The sequence below is a fragment of the Neophocaena asiaeorientalis genome, unplaced genomic scaffold (assembly GCF_003031525.2).
Source record: "Neophocaena asiaeorientalis asiaeorientalis breed wild unplaced genomic scaffold, Neophocaena_asiaeorientalis_V1.1 scaffold162, whole genome shotgun sequence".
Classification (NCBI taxonomy): domain Eukaryota; kingdom Metazoa; phylum Chordata; class Mammalia; order Artiodactyla; family Phocoenidae; genus Neophocaena; species Neophocaena asiaeorientalis.
The window spans coordinates 2532464-2553906 of NW_020172637.1; positions in this window are offsets into that span (position 1 = coordinate 2532464).

The following is a 21443-nucleotide window of genomic DNA, read 5'->3' on the forward strand; positions in this document are numbered from 1 at the left end:
CATACCACATTTTCCTTATCCATTCATCCACCTATGGACACTTGAGTTGCTCCCACATTTTAGTTATTGTGAATAATGTGCTATGAACATAAGGCATATAAATATATCTTCAAGCCCCTTCTTTCAATTCTTTTTAGTATACACCCAGAAGTGAAATTGCTGGATCATGTGGTAAGTCTAACCCTGAATTTTTTGCATGAGAGAAAGTTTTAGAGGGTAAGACCTGGTCCTTAGACTTCTGATATAGGCTGAAACCCTGGTCATTTGGCTTCTATTGCTTCAATATTATAAGGAGATACTGTGGAAACTATTTGAGATTCACATGTAATAGTTTTTTAACCATGCATGGAAGACAGAAGAAGTCTCACCAATATGCTAATATCAGAACACAGCTAATATTAGAACAAATCCTATCCCAGGCTTCTTTTCCTCCACCAAGGCCACCAAATTTACATAGTCCACTTTTAAAACATTATAAAGTATGACCTCCTCTAATTCATTTTACCTACATATGCTACTTCCTATATTTTCTCACCCTTTGACTTTTATTAGTTATATCATTTCTACAGTTTCAGGGTGGAAAATGTTCATAGTCACTTCCTTAAGCATATAGTTCCCACAGTTGTTAACATTAATGGAACATATAAATGGATGCACTGCTCACCATGACTCTACCTTGACTTTAAAATCCGTATTTTGGTTGGCTGAAGCCTGTCCTCTGGTAGTTTTTACAAGAATGTTTATGGAAACAATATTTCTTGATTTCTTGTGTGTTTGAAAAGATTTCTCCTTAGTTTTGATATTGCACAGTGGTATAGCCGGACATAAAATATGATGATGTTCCTTTCCATTAAAACTTTGTAGACATCACTGCACAGTTGCTAGCATTGTATGTGGTTCTGGAGAAGTTTGAATCCAGACTTACTGTTTTTCCTCCTTAAATATCAGACTATTTTTTCTTCCTTTGCTGCAGGCTCACAGAAGTGTTCTGATCTGGTTACATCCGATAACTTTTCTTAAGAAAAACTTGTGGTCCATCAGTAAGCATCAGTTTTTCCTGTCCAGCAGACATGCTCTGCTCTCAATTGTTAGAATATCTCCCATCATTCCAGGAAAACTTCCTTTGAATGTATTGGTGAAAATATTGTCTTTTTACTGGATATTAGTTTTACATCTACTGATGTTTCAGGGTTTTTCACATTTTCCTGCTAATCCTTTTAAACTTTTTTTTCTACTTAATTTTGCTCATTTTTTATCAGATGTCTGCTATCTCTGATGGTGTTTTTAGCCTGCATTTATAATTTTAACTGCTTCTAAAATATACTTTGTTTCTAAGGTGGTTTTATTTTTCTCTTCCATTTTTGTTTTGGTGGTAGTTGAATTGTTTATGATTTTTATATTTTGAATAGAAAATGCAGGAATAGTTTTCAAAATTTAGGCAGCATAATTTCTATACCCCATTATCCCAATTCTAGTCCCCCTCCCTGCAGAAAACAAATGCTCTCCTGTGTCTTCCCAGATGTACAAGCAATAAAAAGATTTATTGCTTTCCCTTTTGGTACACCCTATACATACTATTCTGCATTTTGATGTTTTTATATTTTAAATATATCTTGGAGATCTTTCCCATTAATATATAAAGAGCTTCTTTACCTTTCTTCCCTTTTTCTTTTTTTTTTCCTTCCTTTTTAATTATTTTTTTCCTTCTGTAAGTTGTGTAACATTCTTTTGTATATAATTTATTCAGGCTCTTAGGGCAGATATTAAAGTTGTTTTTATTCTTTTGCTTTTATAAACAATGCTGTACTGAATAACTTGGTAGGTATATTGTTTCCCACATGTGCATGTATGTTTGTTGGTTACATTCTCAAAGGTGTAGTTGCTGAACTAAAAGGTGTTTGCTTTAGTAATTTGTGTAAACACTGCCAGGTTGTGATCAGTAAGAACTGTCCTAATCACACCCCCACCAGTAACATACCAGTTTTCTCACACCCATGGTAATACTGTGATATGAAACATTTGCTCTTTGTCAATCTGATAGGTAAAAGATGGTACTTATTGTTGTCTTTATTTGCATTTCTTTTATTGTGAGTTGAGTACCTACTCACATGTTTAAGAGACATTTGTATTTCCTTTTCCTTAAGCTCTTCTTTATATCCCTAACCCATTTTTATTGAGTTATTGGGTTCTAACTTTCCATATATTTTATAGAAATTATAAATGGCAAATAGTTTTTACAAGTTTCTTGTTCATCTTTTAATTTGATTAATGGTGTTTTATTCCTAGGCACCCTTTTTATGCAGGATAATCTTTCAATCTTTATATGATTGATGAAATTTATATTTTACTTAAAATTCTTTTGCCACTCCGTTATTATAATTTATTTCTATATGGTTAACTTTTTTCCAAACAGAATTTATCCAATAATAATAATTCAATAATTTATTTAATTTATTCATCTTTTCTCCACTGATTTGAGATGATACCCATGTGCATTAAACTGTTTCTGGACTGTTATTTCTGTTCCATTGAGCTATCCACCCACTTTTTTTTGCCATTACCGCACTGTTTTGATTCATCTAACTGTATGATATCTTATTCTTTTATTCAGAATTGTCTCTGCTTATTTATTTTTTCCATACAAACTCAAGGTTCAGGTTGTCTAAAGGCCCCAAAATTATCTTGGCATTTTATTGCTACTGTGTTAATACATTTCCTTAAAGAAAACTGTTATTTACATTATATTGACTCCTCCTATTCAAAAGTATTATGAGGTTCTTTTTGTTTAAGCCCTTGCATCACTCAGGAGTGTGTTAAAGTTTTCTTTATAGAGATTGTTCACATTTCTCAAACTTACTCCTAGGTATAGGAAATCTCTGTCCAATCATTTGATGATCACTAAGGTAACTCAAAAGAGACTTCAGTAGCCACATCCAACAGAGAATTCCAACATTACAGAATGATGTCTCACCAAATAGAGAATATCAATAAATAGAGAGAATTTATATTCCAGTAATGATGGAAAAGAGGAATAAAAAAAATGACACATAGTAAACAAATAGAAAAATGGCATATGTACATCATACCTTATCAAAAATTAAATATAAATGGATTAAATACTCCAGTATAAAAGCGAAGATTAGCAAAATAGACTAAAAATTGATCCAATTATATGCCATTTACATTTCGATCATTTAAATTCAAATATGCAAAAAGAGTTGAAAGTAAATGGATGGAAAAAAATATGTCATGCAAACAGTAACCAAAAACTACCTGGAGTGGATATATGAATATCATATAACAAACTTTAAGACAAAATTAAACTAGAAACAGAGAAGGACAGTTTATAATAATATATAAATAATAAAGTTTATAATAATAAATTTAAATTTTTTTAAATAATAAAAATGTCAATGTATCAAGAAGTTTTAACAATCATAGACATTTACTTACTTAACAATAGAAATAGAGCCTCAAAATACATGAAGTAAAAATTTATCAAATTGAGGGGAGAAATAAACAATTCAACAATACTATTTGAAGGTTTCAATGGCTTGTTTTTAATAATAGAAAGAATAACTACATAGAACAACACTATAAACCAACTAGAGACCTACTAGACATCTATTGAACACTCCACCCAAAATTAGCAGAATACATATTATTTTTCAGTGCATGGAACATTCTCCAGGGTAGACTATAGATTAGGCTATAAAACAAGACTTAATAAATGTAAAAGGCCTGAAATCATACAACAAATGTTCTTCAGTCAAAATGTCATGAAATTGGAAATTAACAACAGAAAAAAATGGGGAAATCAGAAATATGTGGAAATTAAACAATACAGTTCCAAATAACCAACTGGTCCAAGAAGGAATTACAAGGGCAATTAGAAAATACTTTGAGATGAATAAAAATGAAGACACAACAAACCAAAACGAATGAAATGTAGCTAAAGCATTGTTTCAAGGTAAATTTGGAGAGCAAACTAGATCCAAATAAAGCAAAAGGAAGGAAATAATAAATATGATGAGAGAAAAAATTACATAGAAAATAGAAGAATGGAGAAAAATCAATGAAATCAAAAGTTTGTTCTTGGAAAAGGTCAACCAACAAAACTGAAAACTTTTAGGTAGACTGACAAAGAAAAAAAACAAAAAGAGAGAGAGACAGAATACTCAAATCACAAAGACCAAGAATGAAATACGGGACATTACTACAGCCTATAAAAATTAGCAAGCATTGTAAGCTAAAAGTATGAGCAATTGTATGCCAACAAACTAGATAACCTACATGAAATAGACAGATTCTTAGAAAGATACAAACTGCTGAAATCAACTAAAGAATAAATTAAAAATATGAATAGAACCACATCAAAGTAAAGAGATTGAATTGAATTGGTAGTCAAAAATATCCCCCCCACACACAAAAAAATCCTAGGACCTGAAAGTTTCACTGGTGAATTCTACCAGATATTTAAGGAAGAATTAACATGAATTCTTCACACACACAGAAGAAACTATTCCAAAAAATAGAAGAAAGAGGAACATTTCCCAACTCATTCTATGAAGCCAATATTACCATGATCCCCAAACCAAAGACATCACAAGAAAATTCAGATCAATATACCTTGTGAATATAGGCATAGAAATCCTCAACAGAATACTAAGAAATTGAATCCACAAACTATGACCAAATGAAATTTATCCCAGGAATGTAAAATTGGTTCCATGTATTAAAAGTAACCAACATAATGCACAATATTAATAGTACAAAGGACAAAAACTACATGATTAATAAAATGGCAATAATTCCCAAATTATTTACTGCAATATCTACCAAAATCCCAGCTTCCGTTTTTGTAGAAATAAATAAGCTGATCCTAAAAGTTGTATGGAAATGCAAGGAACCCAGAATTCCAGTGAGAACAATCCTGAAAAGCACAACCAAGCTGGAGAGCTCACATTGATTTCAAAACTTACCGCAATTGAACTTAAGTAATCAAGACAGTATTACACTGACATATAGATAATGGAATAGAATAGAGAGTATGGAGGGGGGAACCTTCATATTTATGGTCAATTGATTTTTGACACAGGTTCCTAAACAATTCAGTGAGGGGGAGAACAGTCTTTTCAACAAATGCTGCTTGGAATAATGGATATCAAATGCAAAACAATAAAGTTGAGCCCCTACCTCACACTATACATACAAATGGACCAAAATGAACTCAAAATGGACCAAAGACCTAAATGTATATAACTAAAAATATATAGCTAGAAGTTTTGAGATTCTGAGAAGAAAACATAGGCATAAATTTTTGTGACCTCAGGTTAAGCAATGATTTCTTACATATGATATCAAAAGCAAAAGCAACAAAAGAAAAACTTGATAAATTGAACTTCATAAAAGTTAAAAACTTTGTGTATCAGAAGACACCATCAACAAGTGATAAGACAATCCACAAAACTGGAGAAAATATTTGCAAATTATAGATCTGATAAATGAATAGTATCTAATAATACAAAGAATTCCTACAACTCACAATAAAAAGACAACACCATTTTAAAATGGGAAAAGGATTAGAACAGATATTTCTCCAAAGAGAAATATCGGCCAGTAAGCATGTGAAAAGAGGGAAACACAAATCAAAACCACAGTGAGCCACTGCTTACTGCAAGGATGACTGTAATTAAAAAGATGAATAACAACAAGTATTGATGAGGTTACAAGGAAACTGGAACTCTCATTCATTGCTGGTGGGAAAGTTAAATGGCACAGCTGCTGTGGAAAAGTTTGGCATTTACTCAAAAAGTTAAACAGAGTTATCATAAGACTGAGAAAACTCACACCTAGATACATTCAAAACAAGAACTGAAAACATATCCATGCAAAAACGTGTACTCAAATGTTGATAGTGTCATTATTCATAATAGCAAAATATTAGGACAAAACAATGTTCATTGTCTGATGGATGGATAAACAGAATATTACTCGGCCATAAAAATTATTAAAGAACTGACACATGCTACAACATAGATGAACTTTGAAAACATTATGCTAAGTGAAATAATCCAGACACAAAACCCCATACTGTATGGTTCCCTTTATATAAAATGTCTAGACTAGGCAAACCCATAGAGATAGAAAGTAGATTACAGATTGGAGAGAATGGGGAGTGACTGCTAACAGATACAGGTTTCTTTTTTCTTTTTTAATTTATTTATTTTTTATTGAAGTATAATTGCTGTACAATGTTGTGTTAGTTTCTGCTGTACAATGAAGTGAATCAGCTATATGTATACCTATATCCCCTCCCTCTTGGACCTCCCTCCCACCACCCCCATCCTTCCCATCTAGGTCGTCACAGAGCAGTGAGCTGAGCTCCCTGTGCTATACAGCAGGTTCCCAGTAGCTATTTATTTTACACATGGTAGTGTATTTGTCAGACCTAATCTCCCAATTCGTCCCACCCTCCCCTTCCCCCCTGTGTCCACATGTCCACTCTCTACATCTACATCTCTATTCCTGACCTGCAAATAAGTTCATCTGTACCATTTTTCTGGATTCCACATATATGCATTATATAAGATATGTGTTTTTCTCTTTCTGGCTTACTTCACTCTGTATGACAGACTCTAGGTCAATGCACATGCTCAACATCACTAATCATTAGAGAAATGCAAATCAAAACCACAGTGAAGTATCACTTCACACCAGTCAGAATGGCCATCGTAAAAAATTTACAAAAAATAAATGCCAGAGAGGGTGTGGAGAAAACAGAACCCTTTTGCACTGTTGGTGGGAATGTAAACTTATACAGCCACTATGGAAAAAGTATGGAGGTTCCTTAAAAAACTAAAACTAGAACTACCTACCATATGACCCAGCAATCCCACTACTGGGCATATACCCTGAGAAAACCATAATTATAAAGAACACATGTACCCCAATGTTCACTGCAGCACTACTTACAATAGCCAGGACATGGAAGAAACCTAGATGTCCAACGACAGATGAATGGATAAAGAAGATGTGGTACATATATACAATGGAATATTACTCAGCCATAAGAAGGAACGAAATTGGGTCATTTGTACAGGTTTCTTTTTGGCAACAAAAATATTCTAGAATTAGATAGTGGTGATGATAGCACAATTTTGTGAACATACTAGAACCCATTGAATTGAACACTTTAAAAGGGTGATTTTATGGTATATGAATTATACAGCAATAGAATAAAAAAGTAAGGGTGTGCTGCCTATTAAGACAATCATGTATTCTGCCATCTCTGCCCAAGGTCTTCATCAAGAGCCATCCTGTGGTGGCATTTTCTCTTCTCTTACATTAGTCCACAATTCACTATGCTTAGCCATCCTTCTTCAAATGTTTTAGATCAGAATTTTAGGTATTTCTTAATTTCATTGAATATATAGCTTCCATTTTTGTTTCTCACTCTTTTTGTCATTTTTCAATTGATTTTTGAGGAAGATAGAAGATAATGTATGATTTTTCTCTCTCACATTCTAACAAATGTCTGAACTCTTTTTCTTCTCTAATATTCTAAGGCATCAGTTCTCAAAGTTTTTTGGTCTCAGGACTCCTTTCTGCTCTTCAAAGTTATTAAAGATCCCAATGAACTTTTGTTTATATGTTATATGCTATACATGCCATAGCAGAAATTAAAACAGAATATTTAAAAATTATTAACTTGTTTAAAATAGTTCTAACACATTGCCTGCCAATATACCAATATATTTTTATAAAAACAACTATATTTTTAAAGACAAAAAGTAGTGAGAAAAGTGGCATTGGTTTGCATTTCTACAAATATCTTAAATGTCTTGCTTATAGAAGACAACTAGATTCTCATATCTACTATATTCCACCTGTTGTAATATCAAACATCTCATCAACACTGGAAAATGAAAAACCACTGATGAGAGAATGAGTGAAAATAATAAATAATATCTTAATAATATCTTATTATTATGAAAATAGTTTTGACATCATGGATCCCCCAAAATGGTCTTGAGGGCACCCAGGAGTTCCCAGACCACACCTTGGGAACTGTCATTTTCAACCATGTTTATTTTACTATATACTTCTTTCCAAGCCTATAAAATTTCATTCTCAAAATTCAGGGACTTTGTGTCCCCCACTTCTGATTCCCCAACTCATGTTCTCCCTACCTCCTTGGATGCATTATGAAAGCAGAAGAAATATCTCCCAAGAGTGAAATTCTCATTGTACAATCAATCCTGCTAGTAGAAGACATTACGTCACCCACACAAACCCTATGTCAGAAATAATCCTGGCATAACAGGAATCTGAGTTATCTTGGAGACTCTCCCAAGGGGAAGAGATATCCTTCCATACCACTCGGCTTAAGCCCTCATCAGCTCCTGGGTGATATGCCAGACTCTGACACATTCTCAAACACATCCTCTGCTCTATTGTTTTGAGTCTGCTTCACCACTATTTGCTGCTCCCTATCCTGGAAGGCTCCACTCTGCCGGGAAATATGGAGAAGGAGAAAAAGCAGAACAGCTTCTTCCAAACATATTTCTTCTCTCCAGGCTCATTTTGCTTATTGTACCTCTTTCCAGGTAAAATACATTTGATCTAAAATACTAGTGTTGTGTGCCTTGATGACATTCTTTGAGAAAGCTACAAAGGATGGGGGAAGAGAGACCAGCATGTGCTGCTACCTGGCTATTTTCACTTGACTATGAGAATACAAGCTCAGAGCTAGCGGTGCTGTATCTCAGTACCTGGAACAGCATCTTGCATAGGGCAGGTTGTATGTTTGTTGAATGACCAAGTGACTGAATGAAGGTCTCCCAGCACCAAAATCACGCCTATCCTTCCCATCAAATGGCACAGCCTCCTGGCTTTTCTATCTATATTTCCCCACATTAGTCCAATGTGCTCTTCTCTCTTGCTAGTTGTTACTAAAAACAATTGGATAATGATTAACATCCAATACAGATTTCTGTGTTGGAAAGAGAGTAATTTTATGAAGTTTCCTGGAGATAATACTTCCACTCTATGAAAATAAAATCTAATAATGATTATAGCAGTCACTGCAAATGGCAAAGATCATCTGGACAGGAAAGTTATTTCTTATACATCATAAATCATGATGAAGAAAAAATATCTTGTTCACCTCTGGATAAAACTGTCACAGCTAAATCCTGTCCGAGAAATCTGATAGAGTTTCCTTTCCAGTTTCATTTCCCTCCTAACTCTTTTGTGGGATGTATGTCAAGGGTTCTGCAGTGACATTTTTCTTTAAATACTATCTCTCCCCATTTTAACTTTCCTATGAGGACATCCTTGCCAGACCAAGAGCCAGGGGCTAATCTTCTCTATGCCAGGCCTGTTGTAAATAAATTATTTTTCAATAATTCAGAGATTTTTTAAATCTTATCGTGGTGTATGTTAGATGCCATATAGCCCAAAGTCCACCAGGATTATCTTTTGGTTTATTTATTTACAAAAGAGAAATAAACAATGGCAACTTAAGTTTATACTTAGCACACGTGAGCATACACATGCTTGATTTTGATAACTGTGTGTTTACATCTGGAAGCACTGAAATGCAGTGGAAATAGTAAGGGGATCTTGAATCAGAGGCCTGAGTTTCACCTTGGGTTTATGTCTTACCAGCTCTTCAAACTTAAGTAATTTATTCAGCACCCCCCAATTCTCAATTTCCTCTTTTGTGAAGTGTATGTAATAATAAAAATACTATCTCACAGTAATACTGAGAGGTTTGAAGGAAATAAAAAGTGTGAACATGCCTTGTAAACTATAAAGCATCTCATGGATGTGAATTGGCATTAGCCATTGTTGACCTTATTTCTGCTATACCACTGGCGACAGGTGGTGTTCATATACACAGTGCACTCCGACATTCAGGATTCAGCATGAGGCAGAACTGCTAGGATCCTCGCTCTGCCATTTATTTAGCTCCTCTAAATTTTTATTTCTTATCTAAAGCATGGAGAAAATAATAATATTTAATTCATAAGTTTTGGTGAGAAATAAATGAAATAATGCATATAAAACATGGGGATTGGCACATAATAATGACCAACTAGCACATAATAATGACCAATAATGACCAACAGATGTCTTATTACTGCCTTAATTCCAAACACACTCTCTGTAATTTCACCCATTCTCTCCTACTCACACATACACACACAAAAACACACCACAATAAAAATAAGAGTAACAATTTTTTGATGTACCGTTGAATCCACACTGATTTACTCCTTGTTGGATATGTCCCAAAGTTGGCACTTCATTCTTTTAAAATATTACTTCCAATGTATCTCTTGATCACCTTTATACATGAATTTTATACACTGTGAGCTATCAGTGGTTCCAGAGTTATACGTCCATGATTAATGAGGGAGTTTTGGAATTATTGAAATGTGCCTTAAGTTTTATCTGTAGACTAAATAAATAAAAATAAACTATCGTTAAATAGGAGTTCACCACATACTGTAACACTTAACACAGTTTAACATTAAAATATGAAAAGGCTTAGAAACAATACCTTTCAGAAAACTTCCAAATGACTGGAACCATAACCAATTAATTCACATTATCAGAATCCTAACACGGCTGTAGGCAGGGGGAAAACTTAATCAGCATTGCTTGATAATGGTTTGATAGAATCATGTAAGGTGAGAACAAAATTAGGAACCTGAAAACCAGAGGTGATGGATTCTGACCTAGATATCTTTTTTGCTAAGCTTTATGCTTCTCTTAAATTTTGAATTCTTTCTTGAAGAGCTTCCACCTAAACTCCTCCTGCTTAGAATCATGATTATGTTGCAAGGCGCTGCTAATGGATCACTCGACAGATGCTTATAGCTGAATACTCGTTTAGATGATAGGAGATTATGATACATATGAGATAGGCAGAAGCCAGTCTGAAGATGCCATAGGTGATTGTAGAGTCAGCTATATATTACTACATCTGCACAAACATGTTTATCTGAATGCACTTCAAAGTAAAAAGAGAAAAATCAAGAAAGGATTAGAGGAGAATTTTGCTATGTGCCTGAATAACTAGTTTGATTAATTTTTTTTCAAATCAGTTGTCTCGATTTCATTGAATGAGATTCAAAACAATCTCTCTCTCTCTCTCTCTCTCCCGCCCCTTTTATACCTGAAATCCTATCTAAATCTGAAATTCTGAGGTTTGTGGGACCACCCAAGAGAGGTTGGAGGAGAATATGTGAGAAAGAAAAAGAAGAGATGGACAAAGCTGAATCAAAAACTTAACTAAGTTATATGAACTAGCTCTTACAGTGAATTTCTGATGCCTCATCCACCTGTTGTTTCCAGGAGTCAAAAACTTTTGAATGGTGGCCAGAATTAGATCTTATTCCAAACCAAAAGAACCAAACTCTATCCATCTCAGTCTTTTTTTGTTTTATTCTGTCAACTAACAGGAGATTGAAAATGTCACCAAAACGTCTTTCCTCCCATCAGCCCACCTGACACAGAGAAGATCTCATTTAAGCTTCACAACTTTGTGAAGTAGAGATTAATAGTATCTCCATCTTACACATGAAGAAGCCAAAGAACAGAGAACAAAGTGCCTACAGTTACACATCTCATAAGCTTTGGGGATGAGATTTGAACCCAAAGAAGTTCCTGAGCACACTTGCATTCTTCGTCACTATAACTATACTTCTTCCAAGAAGAAAGTGCCCAACAATAGGCTTCTTGGTAGATGTACAATATTCGTGTCACAAACAATTGTCTGAGAAAGTTTGGAACTCCTTCTGGAATTATATGCATAGTGCTTTACCAGATCTGTTTCTATCTATATATTAAAAACTCTCATTATTTTCTTGTTTCAAATAAATGAAATTTCTCTTTTTCTCCTCCTTTTTTTCTTCCCTTTCTCAGTTTGGTTCACTTAGCTCCTTAACAAAGAGCCTAATGAAAAAATGTAGGAAGGAAAGGTAACACAGCATAAAAGAAGTCATGGGGTCAACTCAAGCAAGGCAGGAATCTGGAAGGTCAGCACTTGGCCTCTCGCCTGCTGTACACACCATCACAGCATGGGTGTGACTGGTTGAGTATATTGAATGGGAATGTCTGGGAGACCACAATAAGTCATTGACTAATACTCTGTAACATCATGTGATTAAAAGCCAATAGGTGTAGAAAAGAAAAAATTTAGTCCAGAGCTTAGAGAAAGATCCATGTTAGATTTTCTCTATCATAAGTGGAAATTAAACTGGATCTTACAAGAAGGCAGGGCATAAAGAAAATCTGAGAAAATGGAGGTGGGAATTCTAAGCAGAAATAATATCATGAGCAAAGGCGTGGAGGCCTGAATTAGCATGACAGGCTCACGAAACACTGAGGAGCAACCATGTACTAGAATATCCTCAGGGTTTTGTTGGAAGTGGAAGTTAAAGCTACGTGTGGAAGAGAAGTTATGAAAAACTGGTTGGAGCTGAATAATGTCAAATATTCCAATACAAGCCTTTTAAACTTTATTTTGTAAACACATCAATGCAATGAATAATACTTTATGCAAATTGAACTAGTGTGGGAGAAAGCAGAGTGGAGAGTCAGTTACAAAATATTTTTACATAGAAGACATGAGATAACAAAGATCTTGACTACATTGGTGGCGGTGGGTATAGAGAGAACAAGACAGGTGAGAAATTTTGAAAGAATCTGCAGGACTTCGATGACATATGGGCAGTGAAAAAGTGTAGGGATTCAAAAATAACTTCAAAACGAAGAGTCTGGATATCTGGTAAAAAATATAATAGTGTCTTTTGTGAACCCTAAGAAAAAGGAAAAAAGTTGTCAATTTTGACAAGACAGGAAAAAATTCATGTGGAACTGACTAATGTACAGTTGGAAATCTAACAACATAACATGCCTGAGTGACAGGTCACCAAGTGAGCTTCAACCTTGTGGGATAGCCTCATAAAGGTAACTATTATATTTGGATGAATGATGGACCCTTCAAGGAGAGTGGAGAATTTTGCTTCTGACCATGATGGATTAACAGGGACCAGATTTACACTCCTAACTGAAACAAGTAAAAAATATGAAACAAGAATTTGGAAATACTCAAAAGTACACATTTCAAGACTATGATCCCTGAAAGAAAAGAAGCAAATGAGGTGAGCCCTACAATTGCCCCACATTTCTGTCTGCAGGAAGGCCAAATGGGCTAGAATCTCTAGGGCAGAATATCAGAGAGGAAGGACACAGAGAGACTGCTCCAGGGACTGCAGAGACAGGCCCTCGAGTACCTGTCTCAGTCCTGGTCTGTACATACAGGAGCAGAAACTACCAAAGGCTGGAGAAAAATCTACTGGATATCAGTAGGCTAAACAACTCCCAGAGATCAGATAAAACTGGGACTGGTTCATGTTCCCACCAGCCAATGTAGAAAGGCACTTAGCACTGGGTAGAATTTTTAGAAGTTAGTAGTGGCCTTAGACTATTAGAATATTGGTCTTAGACAAAAGGCTGCTCTAGATTTCATCCCACCTAGCTTCCAGCAAGTTTCAAATGAACCCTAAAACTATCTAATTGATTCCAAACAAATGTGCACCAGGAAAAGTCCAAAACAAACAAACACCCAGCATTCCTCAACATAATATTCACAATATTGGTAGCCAATGAAAAACTGTCATACCTGAAAAAAAGTGGGAACATAATGACACATGACCAAAGAAAAAAAGAAAGACAGAAAGAAAAGAAATCAATAGAAACAGACACAGATGTAACACAAGTAATAAAATTAATAGGCCAAGAATTTAAAACAATTTTCACATATATGAATATATATATTTCATATTAAAGAAGGTAGAAAAAAGTGTGAACATGATAAGGTAAAAAAATGGATAAGATTTTAAAAAGTAAATCTTTATGCATGTATACAGGTAGGAGGTATATAAGAAATCTCCGTACTTCTGCTCAATATTGCTGTGACCCTAAAACTGCTCTAAAAAATAGTCTGTTAAAAACAAAAAAGTAAACAGCAAGGTCCTACTATATAGCACAGGGAACTATGTTCAATATCTTGTGACAAACCATAATGGAAAAGAATATGAAAAAGAAATATATATATATATAAAACTGAGTCACTTTGCTGTACAGAAGAAATTAACATTGTAAATCAACTATACTTCAGAAAAAAAAACCCAGAAAAGTAAAAATAAACCCAAAACTTCCAGACGTGAAAAATACAATATTTGAAAGAAAGACACAGGATGGGATTAATAGCAGATTATATATTGTAGAAGAAATGATTAGTAAACACTAAGTACTGTATGATTTAATTAATATGAAATTCTATAACAGGTAAAACTCTACACACAGAAAACTCATTGATATATATATGTAAATTGTATTCTGTATAAATTATGTCTCAACAAAGCAGAGAGAGAGAGATGGCCAAGGATTACGCCTTGAAGAATATCCACAAAGGACATAGGAGAAACGGAACAATAACCCACCAAAGGACAAAGAGGGATCTGAGATGCCGAAAGGGAAATGACACTTGAACCAAAGACGAGATAATATAGAATATTGATTCTTAAGGGGTAGCACACCACCCACAAAGGGGTATTTTAGAAATTTTTGGTTGCCAACAGTACTGGAGAATATTTTTACATTGTGTGGGAGTAGGGGCAGGAATGCTACATATCTTGCAAAGTCTGAGACAGTCCCATATAATGAAGAATTATTTTGCATCAAACAAACTTTTGAATGACTCATGGACATCCCTACATGTTAAAAAAAAGTTACAATTATTTCAGCCTAGGACCTAATTAATTTGCATGTTTTTAAATATACCAAATTTTCTAGAAATGCAACTACTGTGTTGTTCTTTGCTTTATCTGAATCTTTATCAAACCTTGTTCATCAGTTCATAGATTCATATTTTTGAGGGTAGTGCTGCTCATGATATTTGAATTACATTTGTATTAATCTGCTTTTGTATCTATTGTATTAATGGTGATTTTATATATTAATGCATATTATTTTATTAGAAATAACTTTTCTTTAATTCTCATTGATATGCAACTAAGGCGTTACGTTGAGTTATTAAAATTATGTGGGTATGAAAGTTATATCGTCAATGCATTTCATTACAGGATGATAGGGCAGCATTACAAGCATTTGTTTTAAAAGGAATTGAGGGTCTGATAGGATTGAGAATGATTATTCTAGAAGTGTTTGTTAGAAGAGTTGGATTTCAGAAAGTCATTAAGGAGAATAAGGACCTAGTAGATTGCTACAAGAAGTTTTGTTGACTGGAAGTTAATCGAAAATTTGAAGAATGGGCAGCAGTGAGAAACGGGGACAGAGGATATATACAATATGCATTTGGAAGTTCGGGCAGTAAAAGAGAGGAGCTATACAGAATTGTTAGAGTCAGCAACAGAATCATGAAGAATTGTCAAGTTGCGTGAACTTGTGTATCCCAAGGGGAAGATATCCATGGAGAGTCAGGAAGTAGAGATGAGAAAAGCCAGAGAAAGGGCCAGAAAATCATGAGAACAAGCTGTGTCCTAAAAGAACAGGAGGTGCTCTTCAGGTGAAGATTTAGCACTGAGCTAATAAGCAGAGCAGGCTGTCCATTTAGACACAGAAGATGGACTCCTACCAGAGGTGATGTGGTTTGAGGACTGTTGTCTCTAAAATTCCTTAGTCATTTTCAATGGTGCCTGATATCCCACAATTATAAATGTGTTCCTTTGGCATGTGGATTCTTCCTCCTATTTAAAAAATAAAAATGCATATATGGATTTTTAGCATAATAGCATAATGAGCCTAAAAGATTTTACAAATCCATGTTTACAGGCACTTCTCTGAGTTCAGATGTTGATTGCAGTATGTAGCTGGGGTGTACAGACCTGAGACTTCTGAGATGGAATGGGGGAAATCTGAGGGCTAAAAGGGACACTAGCCCTAAAACCAGCCCTCAGCAACCCTACCATTTAGTGTAGGAAAGCCAGCGAGGGGCAGCTCTTCTGGCACTGGACAGGGCAGTTGGGAGAACGAGGGCAGGGAGCCGGAAATGAGTGTTGAAGTGAAAATGAGGTATCTCATGTCAGATGATGTCCATGTTCGCATTAAGATATAAGAGGAGATCATCTACCAGCTACATGGAGGACCTGAAAAGACAGAATGTCTGGAATGGCTCCTGGGTGTCTCTAAAAGAGATGAGTAGCACTGTCAGTGAGCAGACGTGACTGTTCCATTGTGATTGGAGTCCCTGGTGTTGCAGATGGCCGGAGCTGCATGGGTCTCCATCTTCCTTGAGGCTTCCTCTAAAGCAAAAGGAAAAGCAAATAGTAGGGGTGTGATAGGTATGGTGAACACAGCAGAAGTTTGGTAGGTCTTAGAAGCCCATCTTGAAGATCAGCATGCAGGTGAGAAACGCAGTGGGCGCTGCCAGAAAGAACACTGGGCTGGGCTTCGAAAGACAAATTGTAGCTCACGCTCACAACTAATAACCTGTTTGACCTCAGACAAGCCACCAGTATGATCTCGTCTAGAAATAAAGTTTTATTACTGATGTGACCATGAAGACTGTCCAGGGAAGGAAATCTAAATACAGAGAAAGGGGCTAAGAATTCAGTTGAAACAGAAACAGGTAAGGGCCTGGAAGTTTCAGGGAGGACAGATGGAGAATTCACTTAGTGAGGGGGAAGAGGCGAGATGCCAGGCTGATTGTTCTTTCAGAGCGTCTCGCTTCCATTCTTTTGCCAAGCAGGTTGGGGATGTGATGAAGAGTGAACAGTTTGGGAGTTTAAATTCCTGCTCGCCTCTTATCAACTATGTGACTCTGGGCAGTTACTTATTTCTCTGGGCTTCACTTTCCTTGTCTATTAAATGGGGATGATAATAATACAACTATAGACACACTCTGTATGACATGATGTTGCACATGTCAGATATCGAAAAGGACTAGTACTCCAAACATAATTGTTCCCTTCTTCTACTCTGCTTTCAAAAAAATTTTTGCTCAAAACTCATTTTCTTCTGAGTTCCTATAGCATTTCTTGTTTATGCTCCCATATTTAGTCATTAACCAAAATGCTCCATTGCCTTTGTCCCTAAGAGTATGTGTGTGTGCATGTCTGTCTGTCAGTCAGTCTGCCTATCTTATCTCTTTAACCAAACTGCAAGTTTTTAGAGAGTAGAAAGATATGTGTTAGATTCCCTGTGTATCCCTTTCAACTTCCAGAATATACTATAGCCTTCAGCAAATACTTGTTAAATAACTGGGGTTGTAAATCCTAGATAAAAAACAAAAAACAAACCTTCCCCTGTGCTCCGTATCAATTACACAGCTTAGGAAGAGGCAGGTGTAGAATAATTTAGCTAGGGTTTGGGTGTTTTTGTTTGTTTCCAGTTGGTCTGTGACTATACATAGATTCAATCATAATGAAGCTGACACAGGAGCGATGACATTTTGGAAACAGAAAAGGAATTTTGGATATTACAGCCCAACATTTGTCACCTCCCTGGCTGATGGCAGCACACTTTTGTTCACTCCCTTTGGCTAAATTTGGATCAAATGCCGGCTGAGTGCACTAAGCAAGCCAGAACTGCATTGTACCTCTATTTTGTGACATGTGAGCTCCTTGCTTTAATCTCCCCTTTACTGTATAAAAGAGGATCTGAGGCTGTTAGACTTCAATCCGGCAATTCATGCAGCTGGCACACAATAGATTCCACCTCTCTCCTCACTGTAGCACAATATCAAGCTAAACAAAATGTCTTAGAGGCTTCGGTACATGCAGTTAGCCTGTCACAGATCCCCCCTCCCCCCACACACTCTCTCTCTCTCTCTCTCTCTCTCCGTTTTTTCTTCTACTGAGCAAAAGAGTCCGAATGCCCAGCACCTGCCTTTTACTGACATTTCCACAAAGGTAAAGGAATGAACCTTTTGTCAATTCTAACCAAACGATCTGTTTTGAAACAATGAGATGAAAAGCCTGGGCCCCTCTCCTTGCTACTGGATTACAGTGCAGAGGCTTAAAATAAAGGACACTTGATTTTATTGATTTAATGAGGGATGGAGGCTTTTGCAGGAGCATCCCTCATGGCAGAGGAACAAGTCTTGTTAGCAGGTACCTCCACTGAGGCACTTCTCTTCCATTTGTTTGGTTTTGCGATGGTGCATGTTTATGGGTTTGACTGTTAGGATGACCCACAGCTTTCCTTCCTGTGCCGCATGAAACAGTCAGATGCCTGCAGTGATTTCCCTGCGTGTCTCTAGACAGGGAGACGTGGAGGGGAGGCAGCACAGCACTGCGGGATAAAGAGCTGCAGGAAGAGGTGACAGGGGAAAGCACAGCTTTGAAAAAAGAAGAGTCAAATAAAACAGACTGGAAAAGAAATAGCACTTCTAGCTGCAAAAGGGATTGTGTGCAAAACCTATTATTTCTCAGCAGAGCCTATTTCAGCTAGGTTTCTCAACCTCCTCTCCATGCCCACACCATTCCCGTCCTCTCCCACATCCTTCCCCACTCCCCGTCCATCACCCAAGTTTGAATAGTGAGGAGACTAAGGGGGTTCAAGCATGATGTTTTATTGTGGACGGGTCCAGGCACAGCTAGATAATCTTTTTGCTTTTGTTCTCTTCCTCTTTGAGATTTCTTGGGATATTATTATTGACATGTTCATATGGAAATTTTTGCATTATATGTTTCTTCTTTTATATTTGTCCTATTTTTTCCTATACAGTCCGACTTCATTGTCCACTATGCTGTGTGAAAGGGACATTGTCAGTCACCTGCTGACTAGATTTAAGCAGTGATGTACTTTTAATACTGAAATGGACTGCGTTTTTGTTAATAGACAAGTGCATAGCCGGGATTCCTGTTAATGTGAACATATGTCTCCATACACTGTGTACATTTATTTCAATGTATTTATACAGTCCACCCATGGATTAAACACCCCCCAATTCCCTCTGGTGTTACTCTCTGACTCTAGCATAAAGAGAAACAGTTCCTAAGAGCATATGGTTTCCAAAACACAGCCCTTCCCCCTCCTTTTAGTTTGCGCGGAATGAGCGGCTACCCCTCCCCCAACAGTTTCTCTGCTCTCCAAGCAAAGGAGTCTGAAACCAGGGGGCAAAATCATTAGTTCCCAATTACCTTAAGCCATGCAAGATAACCTCTCTCAAGAGCTGTTGGTAAAATATGTACGCAGTTCCAATGTCTAGACAGTTATGAAGTATAGGGGTAGGGCTCGGGCCACTGCAGACCCCAGCACATCTCAAATGAAGTGCTTTTATTAAAGAAGTATAATCACCAGGATAACTAATTACGTCAATACCACATGGTTAATTAAATCCATTATAGTTACTATTCCCATGGAGAGGAGGTCAAATAAAGCCACCGTCTTCTTGGTTCTACCATGCTAACAAAGGAAAGAGAAATTAAATAAAACATGACACAGGCCTCTTCAATTTACATCTTTTCTCTGAAATGTTTAACAACTACCTAGGATGTCATCCAAGAAGGTCTTCAAGTGTAAGCCATACCCAAAGATCGCTGAATTGTTCAAAAGACTGCCTCATGACTTACCTGTACTTTAACTAAGTGATGACCAACTGTTTGTTTGATTGGTGCAAGAAGTAGTGACAAGTAAAAGTGAAAAACAGAATGAACGGTCGCTGTGTTTTTATTAATATCTTGCAGAGAAACCTGATGGAGGGCAGTGCTTATGTTTCAGTTCAATCTGGCTTTACAACCAACGACCAGGAGGTAGCCCACGTACCACGTACCCCTCTCAACCCTAACCAGGGACTATGAGAGAGACAGGCTAAGTTTAGATATGAAAGTTCATTAACCCACCAAAATCACACAGACAATCCTGCAGTTTCAATCACAAAGCCTTCTTGCACTGACACTAATATTAAGAATGATTCAGATACAGACGTGGAAAAGAAGAGAATTCAAGGACTCTACTGCTCTATTTCAGACTGATATTGTTTTCCAGAGAAAGAATGTGGACAAAAAGACGCACACTCACATATCCACACACAAATACACACACACACACACACACAGACACACACACACACGTCTCTCAAATACTAATCTCTGGAAAATAAAAACAAGATATTTTGATCCTCCTTGTCTGAAAATTCACCAGGTCATTATATCACTGTCACACCTTCTTCTGAAAGCAGTTCATTGTACATAGAGAGGATTTGCATTTACTTCTCCTGATTAACAAAGAAAACTTTGTATAAAAGGGCTAGGCACTGGGACGTGGAAATGTGGCCAGCCTGACCCCCTGCAGGAGAAGGCAGACAAGCAGTAGGGAGAAGAGGTAGATGAGGATGGAGAAAGAATGCTTTGATCCTAGGGCAGTGCGCACAATGGCGTGGGGGGCACCCCCAGCAGGCTCACCCGAGCAGGCTGAAGTTGGGCATGGAGTCACGGAGCAAGCAGGAAGCAATAAAATGAGGAGAATTTCATGGGATAGTGAGCAAAAAGGGCTGCACACTCACCGCTCCAGCTGGATTTTCTGGGTTCGGTTGTTGTGATCTCTGTTGATGTTACTGTTACTGTTATCGTTAATGTTGTTTTCCAACTCAGGAAATTATACTTTGTTCCAACTACAAGCTGGGCCCGTTTTCTTCAGTGAAGATGTACTCGTAAAATACAGGCTGTGAGCAAAAGGCAGCACGAAAATCACATAGGCCCTGTGAAAAACAAAAGGTCAGGTGTTAAATTCTTTATATGTCCAGTGTTTTAAGCTGACACAGGAGGCATTTCATTTAGATGTAAAGTGATCTTTTATTCGCCATCCACAACCCTCACCCCTACCCCAAAAGCTGCTCCTCAGACTTCTTTGTGCCTTATAGAGCCACCTTGCTACCAGCCAACCAGACAGTAACACCAAGGGGAGGGGTCCTTGTTTTTTCTTTTTCTTTTCTTTGTTTTGCTTACTCTGTCTCCTTTGCCCCTTTATCAAATCAATTGCCAAGTCCAGGAAATCTCTTGCCATCAACTACTTCCTTCCAAATCCCCTTTCTGTCGCCACCCTTGTTACATCTCTTTCTCTGCCCCCCCCCCCACTTCCAGTCACATTCCCCTTTCAATCTCTGTTACACAACTCACCAGACTAATCTTTCTAAGGCATTGTTCTCCTCAAATTCCTCTTGGCTCGAAAGCGTGCACTGATCGCCCAGAATCATCATATAGAATAATCTATAAATTCTCACTCTGCCATTAAGATTGTCTCCATTCTGTCTCCACTCCCTCTGCAGGGATACCTCTCAGGACCTCCTTACCTGTGACCTGTGCCCCTCCCTGCTTGGGTCACACTCACTCCAGAGACTCCAAGCCTTTGTTCCATACATGCACGTCAACCCCAGTCCCCTCCACCTCCCGTCCTTCTTG